General features: G+C 42.6%; 1 pseudogene; it reads left to right on the plus strand.

The window, feature by feature from the left end:
* Nucleotides 1-6,327: 6,327 nt before the first annotated feature.
* LOC128327453 (katanin p60 ATPase-containing subunit A1-like) lies at nt 6,328-23,779 on the plus strand (annotated as a pseudogene).
* Nucleotides 23,780-25,733: the final 1,954 nt, after the last annotated feature.

A 25,733-nucleotide genomic window follows, 5' to 3' on the forward strand; every position in this document is an offset into this window, starting at 1 on the left:
ATTTGTTCTATGATCTATTTGTTTGTTTTCCTGGCTGTCCATGGTATTCTCAAAAGTCTTCTCCAGCACCAAGTTCAAAACCATCAATGCTTTTTCTATCTTGTTCTTCACAACTTCCCATACCAACTGTAAAAGGAATAGGAGTTGTTAAATGCCCTAAAAGGCCTTAGAATCCACAGGACCCCCATCCATAACTTCACTTACCTGCAGCTGCAAAACAGGCTCTGCACCGCCATGGCTACTGCACCAGCCATCCCAGCATCTGATGATTTATCCTCCTCGGTGGGAGCTACACACCAAGCCACCACAGTGGTTTTGCAGAAAAACAAACAGGGTGCACGCACAACAGACCAAAAAACCCCAAAATAATGTGCACACTACTGATATGAAAGAGAGAAAACTGATGTAAAACTATAAAGCCATGGAATGAACTGCAACCTGGAAACCTATGTAATCAGTGTGTAAAAAACAATGAGATTGTTCCCATTAACAAAATACACATTCCATCTATCTGCTGAATAGAATTGCTGTATTGAAACCCATACAAAACGTAACAACCAAAATAACATATAACAGTCTGAGTGAATCAACTTTATACAAGACCTAATCAACAAAAATAATTAATAGCAGTATATAACATCATGAAGACACAAAAAGAAGAAGAAATGGTGACAAATTCTATAAGCAAACTTTCATATACTGAAACAATATTCTCAATATGCACAGATAAACCTACATGTATAAACATTATTTCCTCCATTTACAAAAGTGAACCTTTGAATAACAAAAAACAAGTCCTATAGAGCAAAGCTTGTTGCAATTCCAATCCTCAATTGCGCAGTAGCACACTTGTGACAATTCCAGAAAACAAATGCAAGTTATGTTGAAAATCATTCATGTGCTGGAACATATTATTTATTTATTTATTTATTTATTACATTTATATACTGCCCCATACAGAAAAGTCCCTGGGCAGTTCACAATATAAGACCAATTAAAACATTAACAGAATTAATGTAATCCAGAAACCTTGATCTGGCTGCTGTTGTCAGCATCCTGGCTTGGTCAGAATTTGGGCTAACCAGCAAAACTGCTATCCTGCCCTACTGAAAGAATGCCTGAATGCAAGGAATGGTTAGATTGCTCTGTTTCCTCTTTTCTCCCATGTTAAATCTTAGGTTGTAAACTTCCTTGCTTGTACTCTATAATGCTGCAATGTAAGCACAATCCAGCAATAACATCATCTTAAATGTTTCTCTTTCTTTCCAGGCAGTTATTGAAAGACCCCCAAGTACTCTTTGCTGGGTACAAGGTCCCACACCCCCTTGAGCATAAGATCATCATTCGGGTTCAGACCACTCCTGATTACAGTCCCCAAGAAGCTTTCACCAATGCCATCACGATCTCATCAGCGAGCTCTCTCTCCTGGAGGAAAGGTTCCAGGTAAGACAGCACTGCTTTCATGGGAAGGGCTGGGGGGTCGCCTATCTGCAGGAGAGGCGCAGCGCCTCAAACTTCTGCAGCGCCTCACACCTTTGGAGTGTGTTGCAGGTTTTTTTAGTATCTAGTTTCACATATCATATTGTGCTTCAGTGTTCATCCTAATAAGAGCTTCATCCTTAATCATATATGCTACCTTTAAAAATGCCCAAACAGACCTCAAAGTAAGGTACAATCTCACATTCCCACACTTGCATACCTTAATTCTCTTGATGAATGAACTCAAGAATCTGTTCTAAAATTTACAAGCTCATAGCAATGCATTCTGATAATATATGGAAAGGAACTCTAAACCTAGATGGTAACTCCCAGCTAACATCTACATGGAAATTGTGAAAACAATTCTTACTGCTATGTCAGTGTGGCTTGCATAAGCTCCATATACATGATTACACAAAATATCTTACTGCTGTGAATACATGGCCCACACAAAACCATATTCAATAATTGCTTTGACTCCAGAAACCCTGTGTGTATATCATTAGTATGGAATAAAGCTACATGTAAACGCTGATCTTAAACAGGCTGCAAACCCACTAGACAATATGGCCAACATGGCAAAAATAATGCCTACAAAAAACCTGACATATCACATAGAGAATTGAGCCCATGAGGTATGATCGTGTTAAGTCTGTAAATAAAAGTAGATTCCATTCACAACAACACCTGTTCAATATTCTCATGTCCAATTTTTTTGGGTCTATATTTATATATAACACTGAACCTAATATCTTCTGAGGAATGTTGAAAATTCCTAAAGTGCTCAGTGAGAGGTGCCTCCAGGACCATGTCCTGAATGGTGCTCCAAAATTCTTGTTCTAACTGCCCGATTACTTTCCCCACATACATAAGTCCACATGGACAAGTGATTAAATAAATAATATTTTTACTACTACACTTGGCAAAAAACTGTAGTTTTTCCATTCGACCCTCTTTCGGAATATATAATTCTTTAATTTCCATAACCAAAGGGCAAGCCGTACACCATCCACAACAGTGGAAACCCACTGGAGTCTGCGAGGGCAATGAGGTGTCACAAATGTCTGCTTTGACAAGATAATCCCTGATGTTTTTTGTTCTCCTAAAGGCGAAGATGGGTGGACGTGTGCAGCCCAGAATTTCTTTGGCAATACGCCATTCCTGGCGAATGATCTTTTTAATCTGAAAGCTAAGGGGTGAAAAATCTGAAGACCATATTATACGGTTCATATTTTTATTTGGTTTTTCTTCTAATAGCTGTCTTCTTCTTTTGCACAGTGCTTTCTCTCTGGCTGCATTAATCACCTGGTTTGGGTATCCTCTATCCAGTAGATGTTTGGTGAGAACTTCGGCTTCTTTCTCAAAGTCAGACCTATAGGTAGAATTTCTTTCTTTAAAATTGCCCATATGGGAGCCCTCTATGCAAATCACCTGGATGCCAGGAGTCAAAATGAAGCAACATATTCCTGTTAGTTGATTTACAATTTTTTTTAAAAAAAAAATGGACCTATTGTACCCAATGCAAGAATAAGTATCTAGAAACACAATTCTCCGAGGATCTGAAGTCAAACTGAACTTGATGGTAGGGTGAATTGAATTGACCCATTTGTCAAACTCAGTAAGTTTGCTATAATCCTTGAAAATCATAAAGATGTCATTAATATAGCATTTATAAGATATTATATGTTCAAAAAAAGGATTCTATTGTGGCCTCCTATTGTGAACAAAATTGTGGCCTCTGCTAATTCAGACATTAAAAGGCAAGCAAGGCTAGGAGCCAAAGTGTTGCCATAGCCACACCCTTCTGCTGGAGATAAAATTGTTCATTGAATCTGAAAAAACTCTCCTCCATTACACTGTCAGCCAATTCCATGATAAAGAAAGACGGAGGATCCACATTGTCCCATTTATCCAGAAAATTTTGTACTGTGATTCTGGCTTCATCCAGAGGGATGTTGGAATACAATGCCGACACATCCATGGTGACCAATATACATCCTTCAGGAACTTTAATTCCTTCTAATTTATTAATAAAATCCTTTTTATCTTTTATATATGATGAAATTTTAGGGACAAAAGGTCTAAGGAACGAATCAACAAAGATCGATAATGGCTCCAATAAAGAATCACAGCCAGAAACAATAGGGTGACCAGGTGGGGAGGATAGACTTTTATGTACTTTTGGAAGAATATAGAAAACAGGAAAGTGACCATAAGGCTCCATCAAAAATCTAGCAAGGGATTGCGAAATTAAACCCAAAGATACACCTTTTCCCACCACTATTCTGATCAAAAATTTAATCTTATCAGTGGGATCACTAGAAATAGGTTTGTATGTGGTGGCATCCTATAACAAACGATCAATCTCCTTTAAATAATCCTGTACATGCATCTTTACCACCACACACCCCTTATCGGCTGGTTTAATTATGATTTCCTTATCTGATCTTAAATCACGTAGCATCTGCCAGTCCTGTTTGGAAAAATTATTTAGGCCCCCTCTACCCTTCCTCTTATAGTCCTCCTGTAAAACACTAATTCTGGTTTCTATCTGCTTCTGGAAAACGGATATGGCTGGAACATCTACATTGGGACAAAAGGTGGATTTGATCCTGAATCCCATTTTTTTCAGAAGTCTGGGAGTCACCATAGTGCTGGTGTAATTTCAGTAACCTAATTAACTTGAACAGGTCCTTTTCCAAATTAAATTCATTGTGCAGAGGTTTAGGTACAAAATTCAACCCTAAGTTGAGCACCCAGAGTTCTTGCGAGGTCAAGATCCGAGAGCTCAGATTAATTACAATATTTTCCTCTTTGAACATGGTCCCCTGTCCTTCTGAAATAAAGGGGGGAAATAGGCTCTCTTAGTTTTAGCAGCCCAATTTAATCTAGTGTGTCTTTCAAACCGCCCGCTGTCCTCATCCGAGGTGTTCAGAGTACCTTCATCAGTGAAATCACTATCTGAGACACTCAAGGGCTCTCTCCAACTAACTGTTTTTCTTTTGTTTACAGGATTCATCCAGAAATAAACATTACCTTTCTCATAATCCTGAATATCACGATTCATTTTGCGGATTCAGAATTCCGTAAGCTTCTCTTGAAACCTAGATAGGTCTGCCTCCAGATCACTCAATTTTTTATCCAAACTCTCTCTAGAAAACTGTTTTTTAATATGATCCTTTAAAGATGTAATTTCCATATCTACCGTCTCCATTTCTTGAGATGACTTTTGAATTAGAAGAAGCATAAGATCCAGAGAACATTTATTAAGAATAGAAATCCAACGGTGTTTAAAATTCTCATCATCCAAAAACACAGCCGGAGCTTTTTGAATACGTAGTCCCCTGGATATTTTATTTTCTTGATAGTAATGTTTGAGCATATTGGTATGATGTTGCAATTTAATCCATTTCCTTTTTAACCCACAAAAATTGTTCCATTCCGATGAGCCCTGATTAGATGTTATGGTCCTGTCACCCAGCAATCTGCCCAATATATTATCCCAATCCTCATCAGTAAAGGCAATGTTGTAAATCTGTTGGCACGGCTGACCCAAAAGGATTTACAATCCCTTCAGCTCTATTTGTGTGAGTCAAAATAAAGTTCTGTAGCTAAAAGAAGCAGCTTAGCTGCATGAACGAAAGCAAAGAATGACTCTCAAGATAAAGTATTATAAACAAAGGCAGTCCCTTGAAACTAAACTAGGTACCCCGCTCTAACAATAACTGAGTAATAACTGAAATAACGGAGCAAGGAAGAACAGAACAAGGACAGGCTGAAACAGGGAAGATTGAGAAAGTACAAATATGAGGACACTATCTGCGAAAAAAGGCAAAGTTGTTGACAGTGCTGACTTAGAAACTGCGTCAGCTTGATATAGGGCTCGAGATAACCAGCAGCCAATCAAGCTGTCTTGACTCAGCATTTCTATTCCCTCTCCCACTGAGCCTTTCTCTTGAGACATCTTCTTAACACAGGTGAAATTCCAGCTTCCTCTTGATCAAACTCCTCAGCCCTTATCTTGTCAGCTGTTCAGATTCCCCTGTCTGTTGCCAACCCCACTCAGCTTCAGCATTTGTTCTCACAGCCAAATCCTCCTGCTGTGTTTCTTAGCCTGTTCTCCCAACCAAGTCCTCCCATTCCTCCTCTGACACTTCTGACTCAGAGGTCTTAGCCATGACACGCAAATGTGCTCATTAAGGCATCCATAGCCACAAAGGATGAGGAGGCTCATCCAAAACATCACAAGCCACATCCCTACTAGGCCATGCCTCCCTTTCCACGAGGGCCAGTGGTCTCCACCAATGACTGGCATCTCCAGCAGCCCTCGCCTCAATCCCAAGGGTGCAGCCTGGTGAAATCTGAGCATGTTGAGCTTTTCAATGCGTCTTTCCCCTCTGAACCTCCTCTTCACCAACCCTGCCCTCAGGATTCCTCAGTGAGATGCCCCCAGCATGGCAGTCATGGTTTCAAGACACACTTTCTTTCTTTAAAAAAAATCACCACCTCTCAATCTAAATCTAAAGAGAGAAAGAGAGATAGGAAGGAGCAGCTTTCCTCCTCTGATTCCATTAGCCCTCTCCCTAAAAAGGCTAACAAGAGGCATAAGCACTCTAAAAAAATCAAAATCTAACTCTTCCAAATCAAAATGATCTGGCGCTTCTAAGGGCTCTAACCAGGGAGACAAGGATGATCACTCATCTGAGCTTTTAGGGAGAGATTCTCCAGACCCTCACCCTGGGGTGCCAGGCCCATCAAGTCCAAATAAGTGACCAGCCACACCTTCCCTCATTATTGACCTTGATCCAGAATTGGAAATAGTGCCTAATGATGACACTCCATGGGATCATGACTTACACGCACTTGATAAAGAGGAGGGTGAATGGTAAGATGACCAAAATGCTGAACCTATTGCCACCTCTCATGATATTTTCCTCTCTGAAGACTTTGCTGCACTCATGAACAAAACAATTGTTACCTTGGGGCTGCAAGCTAATTTTTCCACTTTATTATTATTATTATTACAGTTATATCCTGCTCTTCCTCCAAGGAGCCCAGAGCGGTGTACTACATACTTGAGATTGTCTTTCACAACAGCCCTGTGAAGTAGGTTAGGCTGAGAGAGAAGTGCCTGGCCCAGAGTCACCCAGCTAGTTTCATGGCTGAATGGGGACTTGAACTCGGGTCTCCCCGGTCCTAGTCCAGCACTCTAGCCACTACACCACGCTGGCTTCTAGCCAAAAGCATAGCAGAAGTGCCTTAGCCAGTCACTCCAGGGCAGTTTTGATAACATCCCCTTAAGCTTCAGGCCTCCTCTGAAAGGGGAAATCTGTCCTTTCCTCTGTATGCAAATGGCTACAAAAGAACCAGTTACTTCACCTTCAAACTCAAGCCTTATTTTGCTTTTGCTTCCCTCAGCTAGGCGCTTTCTAGATTCCACATTATAATTGTTTCGCTACGTATCTGCTAAGTGTGCATTCACACTAACTGTATTTTGACATCATCATGTGAGCGATGATAGCAAGGTGCCATCCGCACATTGGAAGCCTTCTTCTGGGTTGAATCTTTATGTTTTAGTGTTGCAACATTGCATGCGAGTTCACAAAAAAACCCGTTTTCTCCCATTCTAGGAGGGCTGTCCTGCTGTTTCCCCGGTGTAATGTGAAGGGTTCATTCATCAGTTTGATGTTTCAATATCTTTATCGCCTCTCAGCTTTTGAATTGATACTTTTAAAAAAAAAATCCTGGGTGTTCTTGTGCAACAGTGCAGTTTCCTTTTTATTTGTTTTTGATTCCCCCTCTCTGTTAATGTTAAACCCATTATGATTATCTCTTTATATTTCTGTGATTATGTTCCTTTCTGTCCAGCTGTGTTCATTTCCTCTTTCAGCCTCCATCAATGAGTTGTTGTTTTTAATTGGTTTAAAAAAATTAATTGTCAGCCATGGCAAGAAATAGTTAGGTTTGTGCAAGCTAGAAAAGACTGCTCCCCCTGCAGCTGGCTTTGTGCAAAGCCACCAAAAAGAAAAAAGAAAAAAAGAAAAAAGTCTAATCACATCATCATCCCCCACCACTTCCTGCAACCCCATTACCCAAAATGGAGCAGCAGGAGATCCTGAAGAGCAAGTGTTACAAACTATATGAACTATATGCTGGGAAAACATGTCATTATGGGTGGCAATACAAACAGCCACAGCTTTACGAAGAACTATGCAACAAACTGCTTCCACCCTGTTTTACATCACCTCCAACCACTGTAGAGCTTGCCATCTGGAAACTACCCAGGCTTACTTCAGTGACCAGGGTGTTTTCCAGATAGCAAGCTTTACACTGCAAAAAATGGTAATAAACTATGACTTTTGAGCTGCTGATTTAAAACCGCATTTGAAATCTGTTGCCTCCTAAAATGGGCAAATACAACTGGGTGTTTTTTTGCAATGCAGATGTGATGTTATAGGTCTGTGATGCAGCAATAAGACATGAAAGAAGGCATTGGAAATGTGAATGGCACCTTGCTGTTTTACCAAACAACCCAGACCAGCTGGGATAGGTTCTTTTAAGGATCTGGAAACAATAAGCACGCAGGTGGATAGAGAGAAATCACACTTTATTGAATACAATAGGGATGTGCCCGAACCGGTTCAGAGGCCATGCTGGAGGCCTCTGAACCGGTCCGGATCCAAGCCGGTCTGGCGGCTCGGCATGGAGGGGGGTTGTAGCTTTAAGGGTGGGGGGGTAGTACTTCCCCCCACCCCGCTCTTCTCCCTCCAGCGCTGTGGTTTTTTGTAAGGTTTCTGGGGGGCAGTGTATAATGTCTTCAGTTGTCCTGCATTTGTGAGCAGCCAATGGGGTTCAAGAATACTTCCTATCAAATGCTGTGGGCATAGTTTTCAGCCTCAGTTCTGCAGTTGCTTGAGGTCTGAACTACCCCATCTTTCTTACATTATAGAAGCCAAGTGAAGGATGCCTGAAAAGCTTTTGAACTAAAATTAAGTGTCTGCACTAGGGATGTGCATGAATTGATTTTTTCAATTTGGTTTGTACCCAAGTCAAATCACCCCCAATTCATTTTGAGTCCAAATCTGCCCCCCTCAATCATCCCAGATTCGATTAATCCAGATTAATTAGCAGGTTCTGGTGTAGTGCTTGTTGGGTGCCACAGCAAAAAAACAAACCCTATAAGGATTTGTCAAAGAAAGAATCCAAGTATGTGTATATAGATAGATAGATAAGTAAATATCCGTTAATTACAATGAAGATAAGCTATAACCATCCATCCAAGGGACACAACCCAGTTAGCAAGTTAAAAACTCAATTGTCAAAACCACAATCATAGATATATACACACAATGATACTAAAATAGTATCTATAGAAATTGGAAGATGTTGAATGTGTTGAAGGTTTCTCATTGTAGTGGGGGGAAATCCAATATAGCCATCTTTTCGTTGAAGAGTAATATAGCTAGAGTCAGTACTCAACTGTATCTTGTTATATTATATTGTTAAACTGCCAAACACATTTTGACCCCAAACAGAAGTCTTCTTCAGTGGCAAGTGTTCCCACTATAGAACAAAATATGGATTTCAAGTATTCACAATGGAGACTAACACCATACATATATTATACTCCAAATCCCACAAAGAACCCACATTTAAAACAGGTTTAAAAAGCCCAACACCTCATGTAGTAAAAAAAACCATTCTAACAAGAATATATAAATCAATAAATTACCACAATAGTCTGTTGTTCTTCCAAAGTTATAGGTATCTCATAAAGATGTATATAATGCTTGCTATACACTATTAAACCCCATCCATCTAAGGATGGGATTTTCACTAGTTGCTGTTTTCAGCTTCATCTGATTGTTCCAGCCAAATAGCTTAAATACAGTCTACCCTTTCTCTTGGTAGGGAAATATACACCTGTTGTTTCATTCCAGAAGGTGACCTGGCTACTGTTCCTGTAACAACTCACTCCCATACAAATATATCCTATGTATTTAAAGCATATCCAAAACCTAATAATATGCATGTGGTAAATTCAAAAACCTAAATAACACTCATTTGAAAGAATAAAAATATTAGCTGTGTCCAATGTATATATATGCAATAAAATTCATAAATACAGATGAACGAACAGAAATGATCAAAAATGATTAAAACACAATAGCCAACATAACCTAAAACTTAAACCACAAGCCAATTAATGTCCTCATTCAGACCAAAAGGGGACCAAGTCTTTTTTTTTTTTAATGGATCCAATATAGTTCCCTTCTGACTAACAATGTATGCATAGTCATTCTCTTATTTTGGACCTGTTCTACACACCAGAATTTTAGGCTCTGTGCCTGGTGTTGGTATTCCAAGTGTTTGACTAGAGGGGCTTGTATTTTCTTATTTCTGATACAGTTCTTATGTTCTGTTATTCTTGTTCTTATTTGTCTTGTAGTCATACCAATATAGCAATTCACAGGAACATTGTATAATATATATAACACCTTTGCTGCTGCAATTTATAAAATCTCTAATCTGGTCTTGGGGGTTCTGAAATGTCTTGGTTCTTACACGATTGGCACAATGGCCATACTTGAATTGCCCATTAATAGTATCTCCATTTGTCAATATGCTTTCAAAAATCCATTGGACAGGTCACTGTGTACTAAAATGTCTTTCAAATTGGTACTTCTTTTATGTGCAAACATGAGCTGCTCCTCACATCATGGTATCTCTTGTAATAAATACCAATACTTTCTGATTATTAATTGTATGTCATGGGAATATGTGTCATAAGTGATAGGGATGATCATCCTATTGCATGCTTCTTTCTTGTTATTTGGAGGAAGTAGTTTTTCACGATCCAGATCTTTTGCCCTATAAAAAGCCTTATTAATAATTCACATTGGATAACCCTTTTCCAACAATTGTGTCTTTAAGATACTCACTTGTCCATAAAAGGATCTTATGGTACTGCTTATAGAAAAAGCCCAAATGGAGATTAAACGCATTAAGAAGGATACTACACCCCTTATTGGGGAATTGGGGAAAAATTAGGAGAGAGAGAATTTCAGGAGAAATCAGGGACATTGGATAAAGAATTAGAAACCCAATACAAGGAACTCAAAGAGGGTAAATACCCCAGATTTATTAGAGATCTAAAGGACTATGAAAATGATTGAGTGTATTCATGGCAGAAAGAAAAGAATGGTCGTAATATCGAAAGGAAATAGGTGTCATTTAATCTTACTTCAGATATGAGCACAGATATGGAAGACCCCGTGGAAGACTATTTATTTATTCATTTCATTTCATTTCATTTCATTTATAAACCGCCCCATCCGAAGGCTTTGGGCAGTGTATAACAACTTTTAAAAGACATAAAAACACACAATTCAAAACACAGTGCTAAAAATAATATAAAAACAATTCAAAAACAATTATAACCCTTTAAAACCAATTAAAATAATTTTTTTAAAATCACTTTACAAACCTTGGAAGGCCAGGCCAAACAAGTAAGTTTTTAGGGCTCTCTTAAAGGCCGACAGTAAGCCTAAACTGCAGATATCTCCCAGGAGTGCATCCCATAGACCAGGAGCAGCTACAGAAAAGGTCCGGTTCTGAGTCACCACCAGACGTACTGGTGGTAACTGGAGGCCTCTCCAGATGAACTTAACTAGCAATAGGGATCATACCAAAGAAGGTGCTCTCTAAGGTGCAATGAGGCACATAATTCTATGCATCTATCTTTGGGCGATAATAGACCATGACATCAGGATAATAGATTCTCCAGACATTTTTTAGGCAAACCCAGAGCCAGGATACAAGACAAAGGACAAAGAATGAAGGAGTGCAGAACACTTTACAAACAAAGAACTCCACAATAGTTAATTTGTCAAGTTATCAACTAACTGATGTGGAAATCAAAGTTTTGAACAAGAGCTTATCATTCATCCCTATACCTAAACACAATTAATGTACTACATTGAAACTTAAACAATTATTTATTTTATTTATCTATTTATTTATTGAATTTATATAGCGCCTGGTATAAAAATCTCTAGGCAGTTTACAAAATTAAAGCATACAATATAACACAATTAAAATTCATAAAAAGATAAAAATTATAGATAAAAACGTTTAAAACACATTAAAATTTTAAAACACAATCTCAGTTGGAGGCCTGGAAAACGGGCCTTCAGGGTCATCCTAAAAGCAAACAGAGAAGGAAATGCTCTTATTTCAGCAGGGAGCGCGTTCCAAAACCCTGAGGCAGCCACAGAAAAGGCCCAGTTCCGAGTTGCCACCAAACAAGATTGCAGCACCCGTAGTCGGACCTCTCCAGATGATCTTAATAGGCAACAGGGTTCATGACAGGGAAGGCTCTCTTAAATACCCTGGACCTAAGCCATTAAGGGCCTTATAGGTAATAACTAGGAGGAGAGCTGGTCTTGTGGTAGCAAGCATGACTTGTCCCCATAGCTAAGCAGGGTCTGCCCTGGTTGCATATGAATGGGAGACTTGATGTGTGAGCACTGCAAGATCTTCCCCTCAGGGGATGAAGCCGCTCTGGGAAGAGCAGAAGGTTTCAAGTTCCCTCCTTGGCTTCTCCAAGATAGGGCTGAGAGAGATTCCTGCCTGCAACCTTGGAGAAGCCGCTGCCAGTCTGTGAAGACAATACTGAGCTAGATAGACTAATGGTTTGACTCAGTATATGGCAGTTTCCTATGTTCCTAACTAGCACTTTATATTTTGTTCAGAAAACTATCAGCAGCCAGTGCAGTTCTTTTAGAATTGGTGTTATATGGTCCCTTCGGGTAAACCCAGAGACCAGTTTGGCTGTCGCATTTTGAACCAATTGTAGTTTCCATACAAAGGCAGCCCCACATAGAGTGCATTACAGTAGTCAAGCCTAGAGGTTACCAGCATATGTACTACTGTTGTAAGGTCACTAATCTCCAAGAATGGACGTATCGGACGTATCAGTCGAAGCTGATAAAAAGCACTCCTGGCCACAGCTTCAACCTGAGAGACCAGGGAGAGTTTGGGATCCAGGAGGACTCCCGGACTATGGATTATTTTGTAAAATCAGATTGAGGGGTTTTTTTTAAAGGACAAACCCACAGTCACTCTCTAGAAATAATGGATTTTAAGCCCAAATCCACTTTTATTCTCACGAGGGAGGTTTCAAAATTAGGGGACTATAATCATAAGACATGGTACATTCTTACTAGAGAGGAAAGGGCAGTGTTGAATCATCTCAAGATAAAGGAGGATATTATTTTTAAACAAGCAGATAAAGGAGATGCGTTGATGATCTTGGACCAAAAGGACTATATAGAGGAAGTGCGGAGGCAGTTGAACAGTCAAGCACATTATTGTAAGACTTCACAGGATCCCACAAATCAGCTACAGAAATTGATTACCTGAGAGATAGGAGTGGAACCACTGCAAAGCAGTGCCCCCTGTCCCCAACTCCCCCAGGTGATCCAGAAGGATACCATGGTCAATGGTACTGAATACTGCCGAGAGATCCAAGAGAATCAACAGAGTCACACTCCCTCTGTCGATTTGTCAGTATCTGGCCACCTGGCAGGGAAGTTCACAGTACCAAACGGAGCTGCAGGAACAAGATACGGCTCGGAACAGTTCTTCTTTATCGGGCTTGGCTGCAAGCTGTCGACACGAAAGTTGACAAACGTTGCTTTCCAGCAGTGAATAGAAAGCTGGTGATGTAATTTATAGCACAAGCCAAGAGCTCCCAGCTGGCAGGAATTGAAGGCTTATCAGCCCTCTGCAAGAGGCGTTTACTCCTCCTGATAGTTTCTAGCTGTGTTCTTCGTCTTGTAACACACCTCTGTTGTGGAGTCAGTGGAGGTTGCTTAGCTCCTCTTCTGACTGGTCTGTCATGGTTTCTGCTGTCTCAGGTTGTTGTGACTGCTCTGAATCATCAGCTGGATCTGCCTCAGCCGTTTCTTGGAAACTGACAGCCGAGCTCTGCCCCTCAGACACCCCTGCATCGGCTGAAAAGTTGACAGCTTCCCCTTCCTCCTCGCTGTCTGAGATCGAGGGCGTGACACGATTCCCCAGAAGAGGTCATCCATCAGGCCAACCAAGGCTGTCTCAACCCGATAGCCAGCTCTAAAGCCAGTTTGAAATGGATCTAGATAATCAGTTTCCTCCAAAACTGCCTGGAGCTGGTCGGCCAACACCCTCTCAATCACCTTGCCCAACCAAGGGACCTTGGAGATCCACCAATAATTATCCATCACTAAGGGGTCCAGGGAGGGCTTCTTGAGAAGTGGTATAACCATTCCCTCCTAGGAGGGAATGCATTTATGATGTGATGCATTTATGATGTTAACTAGGCCACCTCCAACAATCTCCCTGCTAGATAGAAGCCAAGTTGGGCAAGGATCCAGAGAACAAGTGGTAGGCCACACCGCCAAAAGCAGCTTGTCCACATCCTCAGGAGTCACAGACTGAAACTAATACCTAATACTGCAAGAGGGATTGCTGGACACCTCCTTCATAGACCCTGCAGAAATAGTGGAGTCCAAGTCAGCCTGAATAGAAAAGATTTTGTCCACAAAGAACCCATTAAAAGCATCACAGCAGAACAAAGTTACGGGGATTGGTTCAAAATGGAAAGAGGCTGAATAAAACTCTTCACAACCCAGAACAGCTCTGCTGCACATGAACCTGCAGAAGCAATGTGTGCAGACCAGAATTGGGGATTTTTGCCACACGCACCACTTCTGCATAAACCTTCAAATGGGCTCTATGCTGTGTCCTTTCAATTTTGAGCCAAGTTCTCCTCCACTTGTGTTCCAGTTGCCTACTTTGCTGCTTCAGACCCCGCAACTCCTCTCTATACCAAGGGGCCACTTTTAAAGCAGGTTGGAAGGGATACTTAGGAATGATCATGTCTACTGCCCTGGTGAGTTCCCTATTCCAGGTTCCCACCAGGTCATCAACAGAATCACTGGCAGCACCAATATTAATACCCTCAAAGACTTTTTAAAATTCTACTGGGTCCAGCAGCCGTTTCAGGCGGACCATCTTAATAGGTCCTCCACCCCTGCAGGGCTGGATTGTGGCTGTGAAACCAAACTTAACCAGGTAGTGGTCCATCCATAACAATGGGGAAACCACCAGATCCCCCACCCACAGAACACTCCCCTGATCTGAACAAAAGACTAAATCGAGTGTGTGGCCAGCAACATGAGTTCGTTCAGAAACTAATTGGGATAGGTCCATAGTTGTCATGGCCGCTATGAATGCCTGAGCCGCACCAGACAAGCCAGACCCAAAGTGGATATTGAAGACCCCCAGCACCAAAAGCCTTGGAGACCCCAACATAAACTCTGCAACCAGCTCCATCAGCTCGCCCAAGGAGTCAGTTGGGCAGCGGAGTGAATGGTACATGAACAGAATCCCCAATCTATCCCTAGTTCCCAACCTCAGAAATACACACTCAGTATAAGTCAACTGACTCACAGGGGCCCTGGTAATGGAGATAGCATTCTTATGAACCACAGCCACTCCACCCCACTTCCCCTAGCCTGCTCCACAAAAGAGTAACCTGGTGGGAGAAGCTGGTCCCACACTGGACCACTTGCCTCCCCCAACCAGGTCCTAGTTATACCTGCCAGGTCAGCGCCCTCATCCATGATCCAATCATGGATAATTTCAGTCTTATTCTGAACTGACCTGGCATTGCAGACGAGCAAGGCCAGGCTCTGTGGGTAGTTGGAGCCGCTCCCCAAGTCCTGAGAGTTGACAAAGCAGTTGTAAATGGAAACTGTCACTAGATTACTGATTTCCCTTCCCCTTTAGCAGCCAGCTGCTCTGCCAGCGCCAGTTCTTCTATTCCCCACTACTATGGCAATAGCCAACCCAGAACTGCTGGACGCACCCCCTGCACCATCCCACTCAAGAGAACCCAAACACATATCTGCAAAAAGGCCTGGCACAACCCAGTACAATTAAAAATCCAACAACCTCTAGCCAAAACCTTCATCCCCTGCAGCATAACAAAAGTCAGCCCTCTTATCCTGCTCCCTCTGCTTGCCCCCTAGCATCAGGCTTGCCTTCCATAAATTTATACCTCCAGAAGCCCCTCCTCTCACGAGACACTGCTGAGCTAGCAACAGGTGGTCAGATTTAGACAATCCTGGAAGACAGCCAACTGGAACAAAACGGCACGCCAGCAGGCACAGCTCTCTGTCCAGGTCGGGAGGTGCAGATGGATCTTCTAGAAACAGAGGGGCCAGATGTCAAAGTCCAGGCAAGGCAGAGGGGCCAACAAAAGTCAAGCCCTCTTATCCTGCCCCCCCCCCCCGCTTGCCCACTTCTGTATGATCTCTGCTCTTTCATTCAGTGTTCTTCAATTTTTTTTCCTTTCAGTCTTCAGACGGTGGGGTAGGGATGTGCAAGCGGGTTCAGAACTGAACTGGCTCAAAGTTGTACTGGTTTCGTTTGAAGGCTCAGGCTCAAGCTGAACCACCCGCAGTTCGACTTGACCCCGGACCGACCCCCCCCCCAACTAGGCCATTCAGGGGTCTGAACATTTTATTTGTTTAAAAAGATTTAGAAAATTGGGGGGTTCTCCAAGGTGGTGGTGGGGTCTGTGGAGGTCCCCCCTCCCCCACCAGCCTTCCCAAGTTCAAAAACAGCCCTGTTTGACCGATCTTTGCCCTCCCATCACGGTGGCCATTTTGGAGGCAGCCATGCCTGTGCAATGGCATGACCCAGTCCATGAAGAAGCCCATTGCACAGGCACGGTGGCCTCCAAAATAGCGACCACACAAGGAGACAGGCCCAAATGGAGACATTTTTGAATGAGGGAAGGCCTGCATAGGGAGGAGAAACCTCTGTAGACCTCCCCACCACCACCTCAGAGAACCCCCATGGATGGGGTAAGTTTTAAAAAAAAAATTTGTTTTGTCCACAAATCACCCAAAACAGGTAGATTCGGGTACAAATCATTTCATACCCTAATCAGTTTGCACATTACTAGTCTGCACTATCTTTTGGCCATAATCATAAGCTTTGGAGAAACCATATACAGACAGCAGGGGATTCTGAGTAGTGCTGCTAAAGAGGCAAGTTAAATTGTTATCATGTAGGCTGAAAAGCTGATTGCCTCTTTAGTGTGTGGTGGAAAGTCAGACTGCTCTAGCTGTGCAGCATTTTCCTTAGGGAAAATCACTTGGGGACATGTGAAAGTGTCACAGGGGCCATTGCTGATACCATGATAGTCTAAGAAAAGCCATTCTAGGTTAATGGCGCATATAACCCCCTTGATTTTTCTATGACATTCTTCCTGGCCATAGAGGTTGCTCATCCTTCAAAATGATTATGTGTTTGTTCTTTATAATTTAGTGGAGCTTGATGAAATGTTGCTTGTTGGCAGCACTTAAAATTTCTAAATTGATTCTTTCTGAATACAGCTTTAATAGGGAGTTACAAAAGCATTAGGCTTAGCAACAGCAAACTCTTTTTTTAAAAAATAGAATAAATTTGACCTAGAAGAGGACCAAGATATTAACATGCACTCTTTTCATGCTCATATTGGTTAAGATTTTTTGGCTCACTAAATTCAACATGATTGTTCTTTATAAACTCTATTGTTGATCTTCCTCTTCACAGAATATCCTCCCAATTTCAGTGCCTGCCAAAAAAACCAAAAATGAACCATTGTAGACTATGAAAATGCCACTTGACATCCTGATTCAGCATAGCCAGAAAGACTAGCAAAGATCTGGGAGTTTCAGCAGCAAGTGCTAAAATGTAGGCTTGTGCATTTCGATTCGGGTACAAAATGTTTTGTACCCAAAAATGGCAATTTCGGAGGTTTTGTAACCAAAACAAAATCAAGAATTAAAAAACAGAGTTTTGTTTCCAAATCGAAATGACTGTTTCGGACAGAATGCTTTGTTCTTCAGAAAAGCACTGCAGTTGAAATTGACTTCTCTGACTCTCCACTCCAGCTGTGGCACTGTGTGATTACCAGAATATAAGATATGCAAAAAGCTTTTGAGCTTGAATGGTTTAGTTAAGTATGTGTTGTATTCAGTGTGACTGAAATGCAAACTGACCTTACAAAGGGATTTGGAAGACAGCATTTTGAGACAGAAATACCCAAATATCTTTGGGAGCTCAAAGCTATTCCAAAGCTCTTGCTAAAAGCCATGGTATGAATTGTGTGGAGAAGCTTTTCAAGAAGCTGGTTAGGAAAGTTCTGAAATTACACAGGTTTTTCTTTCCAAAGGTTTAGAAAGAATCTCTTGACTCGTTCAGGGGTCTTTTGAGGAGCTATTTTGTTTTCCTTCTGATTTTTATGAGTTATAGTAGTGTCTAAGTTTTGTTGCCCAAGTTGAGCAGTCTAATGTAATTTAGGCCACAATGTAATTTGGTGGGAGGGACATGATGTCTAAGCCAGAGATTCACAACTTTTGCCATTGCAGGGACAGGTCATCCACATGGGACTACAGGAGACAAAAGGAGGGGGGTGGGGAATATCCCTGTCAATTTATTGATTTCCCCAGGAATCTTAGTTGCTTCTCTCTTTCTTGTAACCATGATCCATGGTTTTGCACTTTCTTAAATGTACTTAGGTTTCTCCTCACAACGACCCTTTGAATTAGGTTAGGCTGAGAGAGATGTGTCTGGCCCGGAGTCACCCAGCTAGTATCATGGCTGAATGGGGATTTGAACTCTCTGTTCCCTTACTCCCTAGTGTGTGTGTGTGTGTGTGTGTGTGTGTGTGTGTGTGTGTGTGTGCAATTCAAATGCCTGCCTGCCTGCCTGCCTAGGATGGTTTGTTGTTCTGCTGCATCTGTGTGATCTTGCTTTGGAAACCTGGTTCTTTGTAAAGCTCTGCTGTTGTTGCTGATGTGTGATTGTTGATGTGTTGGAAAAGATGTCTGTGGATGAGAACTGCTTCCTTGGTGGACGAAGGAGGGCAGGGCACACTTGAGGCTGCTGTTGGCCGTAGTTTGCTGCATCTGATGCTTGATTTGGAAACCCAGTTCTTTAAGAAGCTCTGCTAGTCTGCTGTTCTCTGTTGTTGTGTGTGATGCATGGCAATGATTTTCTATGAATTGTTGAAGTTTGTGTGTCTTTGTGGCAAATTTGGGGCAGAAAGGGGGGCAGAGCAGTGGGTTGGGAATTAGCACCCCAAGGGGTACCTGCCCACCACCCAGATTGTAAAGGGGTTAGCCAAAGGCCTAATTTTAAATTGATTTCTGAAGTTTATGCGCCTTTAAGGTTTTATCCCATAGGGAACAAAGGAGGTTTCAGCAGCCCCATAACTGCACTGGGTGGGGGTGCTGGGGTGGCCCAGAGTGAGTGGTGGTGTACTGCACAGAGAGTGCCAACCACCCCCTGGATTGCTAACCCATGGGGTACTGGGTTTTGTTGTTTCTGAGGTGTTCTGAGTGTAGATTCTCTGGTAGCATATGAGATTTTCAATGACAAACCATTAATCCTCTCTCATATGCTACCAGAGAATCTACATTCAGAACACCTCAGAAACAACCAAACCCTGTACCCCACAGGCTTGTGGGTATGGGGGTGGTTGGCACCCTATGTGCACTATACCACCACTCGCTCTGGGCCACCCCAGTGCCCCCCAGCTGGAGTTATGGGGCTACTGAAACCTCCATCATTCTCTATGGGGAAAAACCTAAAAGATGCATGAACTTCAAAAAAATCACCAAAAATCAGCACTTTGCCCAATTCCTTTGAAAAAATTGTGGTAGCTTCCTTGCCCCCACTGGCCACTACCACCCACCCTACTCTGCTCTGGGCCACCCCTCCCCCACCCTGATGTGAAGCTATACTTTTGCTAAAACCTCCATTATTCCCTAAGGGGAAAAACTTAAACTTCAAAAATTCACCAAAAACCAGCCCTTTGCCCAATTCCTCTGAAACTTGGATGGTAGCTTCCACCCATTGGGCACTACCACTGCCACCCATTAGTTTTGCCCCGGGCCATTTTTTAAAATACTAAATATTTCTGATTCAGATTTTGCATTTTTGAACAAAGAACAAAATTGAGGCGTTTTGGATTGGTTGATTTTGAACAAAGAACAAAATGGGGGTGTTTTGGATTGGGGCCAAACCAAAACAGAAAAACACACACAACCCTAATAGCAAGTCATAAAATGCTGATCTCCATGTATTCTCAGTCATTAGTTCAACAGACCACAACCACTCCACCTCCCTGCCCATGTGCCCTCCCCTATTCCTCAACAGACTACACTGGAAGGTGAAGCTGGGATCAGACTGGGCCACCAGCTTCCCCCAGCCAAGTCTCTGTAATACCTACCAGATTGGCCCCTTCAATGCAAAATGATAATGGATTCTTTGGTCATTCATCGTTCATTTTGCATCAAAGAATCCACTCAGAACACCTCAAAAATTGAAAATAACAACAGAAGCCAGTACCCCATGGGGTTGTGTTTTGGGGGGCAGTTGGCAACTCATGTGCACTATACCACAACCCAATCTGGCCCACCTGGCAACAACCCAAGCGGAGTTATGGGGCCACTTAAACCCCCATTATTCCATAGGGGGGGGGGGAACCTTAAAGATGCACGAACTTCAAAAATAAGCCTTAAAGACATGCAAACTTTTAAAAAAAAATTTTAAAAAAAATTTTAAATCCCCCCTTTGGCCAATTTCTTTGAAATTTGGATGGTAGCTTCCACCCACCCCACTCTTCTGCCACCAGATCCCTTTTTTGTCCCAAATATGCCCCAAAGACACATACTTAAAATTTATTTTTTTAAAAAAAAGAAATCACCCATTTGGCCAATTTCTTTGACATTTGGGTGGTAGCTCCCACCCATTGGGCACTACCACCCACATCACTCTTCTGCCCCAGAATATATATATATTTTGCCCCAAATTGATTCAGGTTAATTCAGATCCAAATCTAATCTGGGGTGATTTGGGGGTGGGCAGATTCTGACCCAAAACAAATTGGGAATGATTCGATACGGGTACAAATAGAATTTTAAAAAACTGATGGCACAGTGGTAAAACTGCCGCCCTGTAACCAGAAGGTTACAAGTTCGATCCTGACCAGGGGCTCAAGGTTGACTCAGCCTTCCATCCTTCCGAGGTCGGTAAAATGAGTACCCAGAATGTTGGGGGCAATATGCTAAATCATTGTAAACTGCTTAGAGAGCTCCGGCTATAAAGCGGTATATAAATGTAAGTGCTATTGCTATTGCTAAGTGCTATTTATGCATATCCCTAGTTCACAATAACCGGCCAAGTTCAGCAACCAGAGACCTCATCTTCCCTCCTCTGGAAACACAAATGATAAAAGCAAAGTAGTCCATGGTCAAGAGAAGGAGGACCTACAAAATAAAGGAAGAGAATAAAAAAATAAGTCATCCTCTGTCATTTCAGAACTTGAGCCAAAGAAATTCAGTAATACTGGATATGACAGATTTAGTGGAGGCTTTGAAAAAAGATCATTTCTCAGAATCCCTATGAGCGATGGGAAGATATAGATGACTTAGTGGAGATTTAAAAGTTACTCAGAGAAGCAGTACTCTTACCAGTGTAGATACCAGAATTCTTTAAGGGGATTAGGCCCTGGAAGGGTGTATTGATGGTTGGTTATCTTGGTGCTGGAAAAACCCTCCTTGCAAAAGCTGTAGCTACTGAATGCAAAACCACCTGTAGCGTATTACAGCCTTTGTAAAACCACCTGTAGCATAGTATAGCCTTTCAGAGCAAGCTCCCATGAGGGACAGAAATGCTGAATCATCTCTGCTGAGCTGCCTGGCTAGGCTTCTCCTAAAACTATTCTGTATTATTGGTGGGTTCAAAATGCTGCCAACAACCCATTTTGTCTACAGAAACTCTCTGGGCTTGGGTGGGATTACCAAGAAAAAAATCTCTTAATTTGGCTCTTGAACAAGTACAAAAAACTTCCATGTGCAAGCCTACATGTGGTGAGAAAACTGATAGTTGCTGAATGTTTAAGGACGTGTTTGCACCAGAGAAATCCCCCTTCATGCCCCCCTTTTCCTGAGTTAAAAATGAACTCAGAGGCTTGTAAAAAGAAAAGTACTAAAAACCAGTTTTATTCAATTACTATAGACTGCTTCCGTCTGATGCTTTCTCAGCTTTTAGATACAGTTAAGAATATTTAGTAAAAAGCATGCCATTGAGTTGATGTCAACTCCTGGTGACCACACAACCCTGTCTTTGGTAGAATTACAAAAATAGGTTTTCTTGATGCACTCTTAAATGTTTACAAAGGTTTTGCCACACCCTAGGTGTACTCGGTATAGGCTATTGTTTCTTATTTCAATTATGTTGCAGGTAAACTATAATAGAACAGTATCCAGAATATGCAGAGCACACACACAAAAGAAATAGAATGTTCATAAAGCAAAGTCTGACTAAACAAACTTTTCCCTTGACTAAACTTTCCATTTTCTTGAGCTCACCAAACTCCTGGTGGGACTTCCAGCCTCCTGTAATCCTGTCTTCCCAGGATTTACAGTTATCCTCCTGCAGCCAACCTCCATGGCCACACGTCCTCCTATGCACCTATAGCCAAACTTATTCTAACAAAGAACTCCTTTCTTCCTGGCAGCAGCTCTATAGGTCCTACCCACCTGGTGTGCTGATTGGCTGAGCCTAGAGTTCACCAGCCTGTCAGTCAAGACAGGGTTCACTTCCAATTAACTATTTAGAGAGAGGGGAGCCTGGTCACTGCGCCACCTTTTCCAACAAGTGTTCATCCACACTCACTTCAAAATACAGAGGAGAATCTTAAAAGCTTGTCTGTCCACTAATTGAAATGCCTCAATTCTGTGCACCAACAACAATATTTATTGATGACATAAACTCTGTAACCACAGAAGAACTTCTAAGGAGCATGAAGCCATTTGAAGGGTGTAGACAAATTACTTATTCAAATGAATGGTTTTGTAGGGGCTTCGGAAAATGATGACCCTTTCAAAATGGTTATGGTACTGGCTGCTACTAGTTTTCTATGGGACATTGATGAGACATCCAGATAACAGCTAGAGAAGAGAGTTTACATTCCTTTACTAACATCCAAAGGCAGAAAAGAACTTCTAAGAATAAACTTGCAAGAGCTGGAGCTTGCTGCTGATGTTGATCTTGCCACTATAGCACAGAATATGGAAGGTTATTCTGGTGCTGACACCAATGTCTGCAGGGTAGCTTCAGGCATATTGAAAGCTTGATACCAGAAGAAGTTAGAAATCTTTCTAGAGACGAAATGTCCACAACAATGGAAGATTTTGAAATGGCTTTAAGGGACATTTCTAAGTCAGTCTCTGCTACAGACACTGAGAAACACAAGAAATGGATACTCAGCCTTCTTACCTTGAAAACACCTGTGTCTTCAAATAACTCCAAAAGTAAAGAAAGAATAGTGCTCCAGAACACTTACTTAAAAAAAAAAAAACTTTTGTAATTATACATAACAATACACAAAGTATTTTTAACTGCAAAAAAACCACAACCCCACCCCAGGGGTAACATGAACAACTTTATTTACAAACCTGCTCAGGAGAGGGGAGCACTCTCTGGGCTCAGAGCTGACAGCAAGGCAAGGACAGGGGGTTCATTGTTGGATGACTCTGGGGTTCCCATTTCCATCTTTGGCAAAATCTTCAAATTCCATCTCTGAATCGATAGATTCAAATATTGCCTGGAAGCTATCATCTTCAGAGTCTCCTATCCAATTTGCTAGGCAACATGTCTTTAACCCCTGCCATATAATGGCAGGATCTATTGTCTCCCACGCCTCTTTGAACCACTGGAAGATAACAGGAAGGTCTGGCTTCTTCTGGTGGCCTGAGGGAGTGAGTGCCCTCTGCCCAGCATACATCCACTCTGCCCATTTCTTCTGCAATAGCTGTTTGAAAGACCCTAACGCATCCATGACCTGCAACTGGCTCGTCATGCCTACTGACCTTATGACAAGGTTAGTCTGGTTTTAGGAGAAGATTGATTTTACCAATGGCATTCTGTGACACCTGAACACGTCCAGTATTCAGCATCTCCTGGTGTGTGGGGGGGGGGGCGTGTCTCCAACCAGACAGATCAAAGCCAGTCTTTGATTAAATGTTGATCTATCCATCACCGTTGGTGTGCATGTACTATCACCACACGGGGCCACCTCACATTCTTTGGCAGCATCTTCCTTTTAAACATGATGTACGGAGGCAACTTCTCACCATTGTCATCACTGTGAACCAGTTCTTCTCATTCTCCATATTTCTCAGTGTGGCAGTAGCCTCCCCTTTCCTTGAAACCTGCAAGGAATGTAGAAGCTCAGTGGTGTCGGGTCAGCATTTCCCATTCCTTGTAGAGTACTGATGTAGCTTACAGAGCTGCAATATGAACTGTTGATACTAGCACTAGGGATATGCATGGAACCAGTTCAGTGCTCCTTTTCTGGAGCACCGAACTGGTTCAGTCCACTGGCTTCTGAACTGGTTCGAAGCGTGGGGGGTAGCTTTAAGGGACAGGAAAGGCACTGCCTCCCAGTCAGTCCCCACCCCACCATTTCCCCCCCGGGCCCCGCCAGCACCCTTCAAAAAAGCAGGTGCACTGGGTTACAGCTTTCCTGCTTGCAGTCCCAATCAGCATCACCACACTCATGGGCAACACACAGGGCATGCATGGATATGCACATCAGCCATGAGCATGGCAACACTGATCAGGGCTGCAAGCAGGAATGCTGCAGCCCAGCACGCCTGCTTTTTTGGAGGGTGCTGGCAGGGGAAAAGGGGTGAGGGCTGAAAGGCAGGCAGTGCCTTCCTTAAAGTGCTATCCCCAACCCACCCTCCCAGGAGTGCACAAACAGGTTCCGTGCACATCCCTAACTGACACAGCTGGTCCTCAAAGCCCTGCAACAGACATTGAGCTACTGAAGTGCGCCTCCGGATGAACAGCTTATGCCACCACATGAAGAGGTGGCACCATACAATAACTCAGAGAGCACCTATCTCCAAGCAACCCAATCTGGAATCTACTGGAGAGATAAGAACAGAACCACTGCAAAGCAGTGCCACTTATTCACCAATCCCCCCAGACGATCCAGAAGGATACCATGGCCGATAGTATCGGAATCTGCAGAGGGGTCCAAGAGAACCAACAGAGTCACACTTCCTCTGTCCATTCCTTGGTATAGATCATCCATCGGGCCGACCAAGGCTGTCTTCACCCCATAGCTTGCTCTAAAACCAATTTGAAATAGATCTAGATAATGTATCATCCAAAACTGCCTGGAGTTGATCAGTCACCACCCTCTCAATTACCTCTAACACCCAAGGGAGGTTGGGAGACTGGCCTATAAATATCCATCACTGAGGGCTCTAGGGCAGGCTTCTTAAGCAAAGGCCTCACAATTGCCTCCTTCAAACATGGAGGCATCCTGCCCTCCCTCAGTGAGGCATTTATGATGCCAACTAGGCCATCTCTAACAACCTCCCCTGCCAGATGTTATTAGCCACATTGGGCATGGACAAGTGGTGGGCTGAACACCTCCTAGGAGTTTGTCCACATCCTCAGGAGTCACAAATAGAAATTGATCAATTCTAATTGAACCAGAGGAGATACTGGACACCTCTGCAGTTGACCCTGCCATAACTATGGAGTCAACGTCAGCTCGAATGTGAGAGATTTTATCTGCAAAAGGTTGTTTAAAGCACCACAGCAGGATAATTAAAGATCTAGATCTATCCTCAGAGGAGAGGGAACCTGAGCCAATCCTCTCACAACTCTGAACAACTTTGCTGGACGCGAACTTGCGGACACAATACGTGCAGAATAGAATCGCTTCTTCGCTGAATGTATTGCCACAAAATAAGCCTTCAAATGGGCTTTGTGCAGTGACTTATCGTATTCAAGTCGAGTCTTCCTCCACTTACACTCTAGTCTTCTCCTTTGCCGCTTCATCTCCCATAGCTATTCAGTATACCATGGAGCTAGTTTCAAAGCAGAATGGAGAAGGCACTCAGTGGTGATAGTGTCTACCGCCCTGGTAAGCTCCCTCTTCCAGGTTTCCATCAGGGCATCAACAGAATCACCAGCAGAACCAAAAACCCTCCAAGGCCTCTTGGAATCCTATAGGACCCAACAACCTTCTTGGGCAGACCATCCTAATAGGTCCTGCACCCCTGAAGAGATGGGTTGTGGCCATGAAACCAACCTTAACCAGATGGTGGTCTGTCCATGACAATGGA

Source organism: Hemicordylus capensis, chromosome 5 (assembly GCF_027244095.1).
Source record: "Hemicordylus capensis ecotype Gifberg chromosome 5, rHemCap1.1.pri, whole genome shotgun sequence".
Classification (NCBI taxonomy): domain Eukaryota; kingdom Metazoa; phylum Chordata; class Lepidosauria; order Squamata; family Cordylidae; genus Hemicordylus; species Hemicordylus capensis.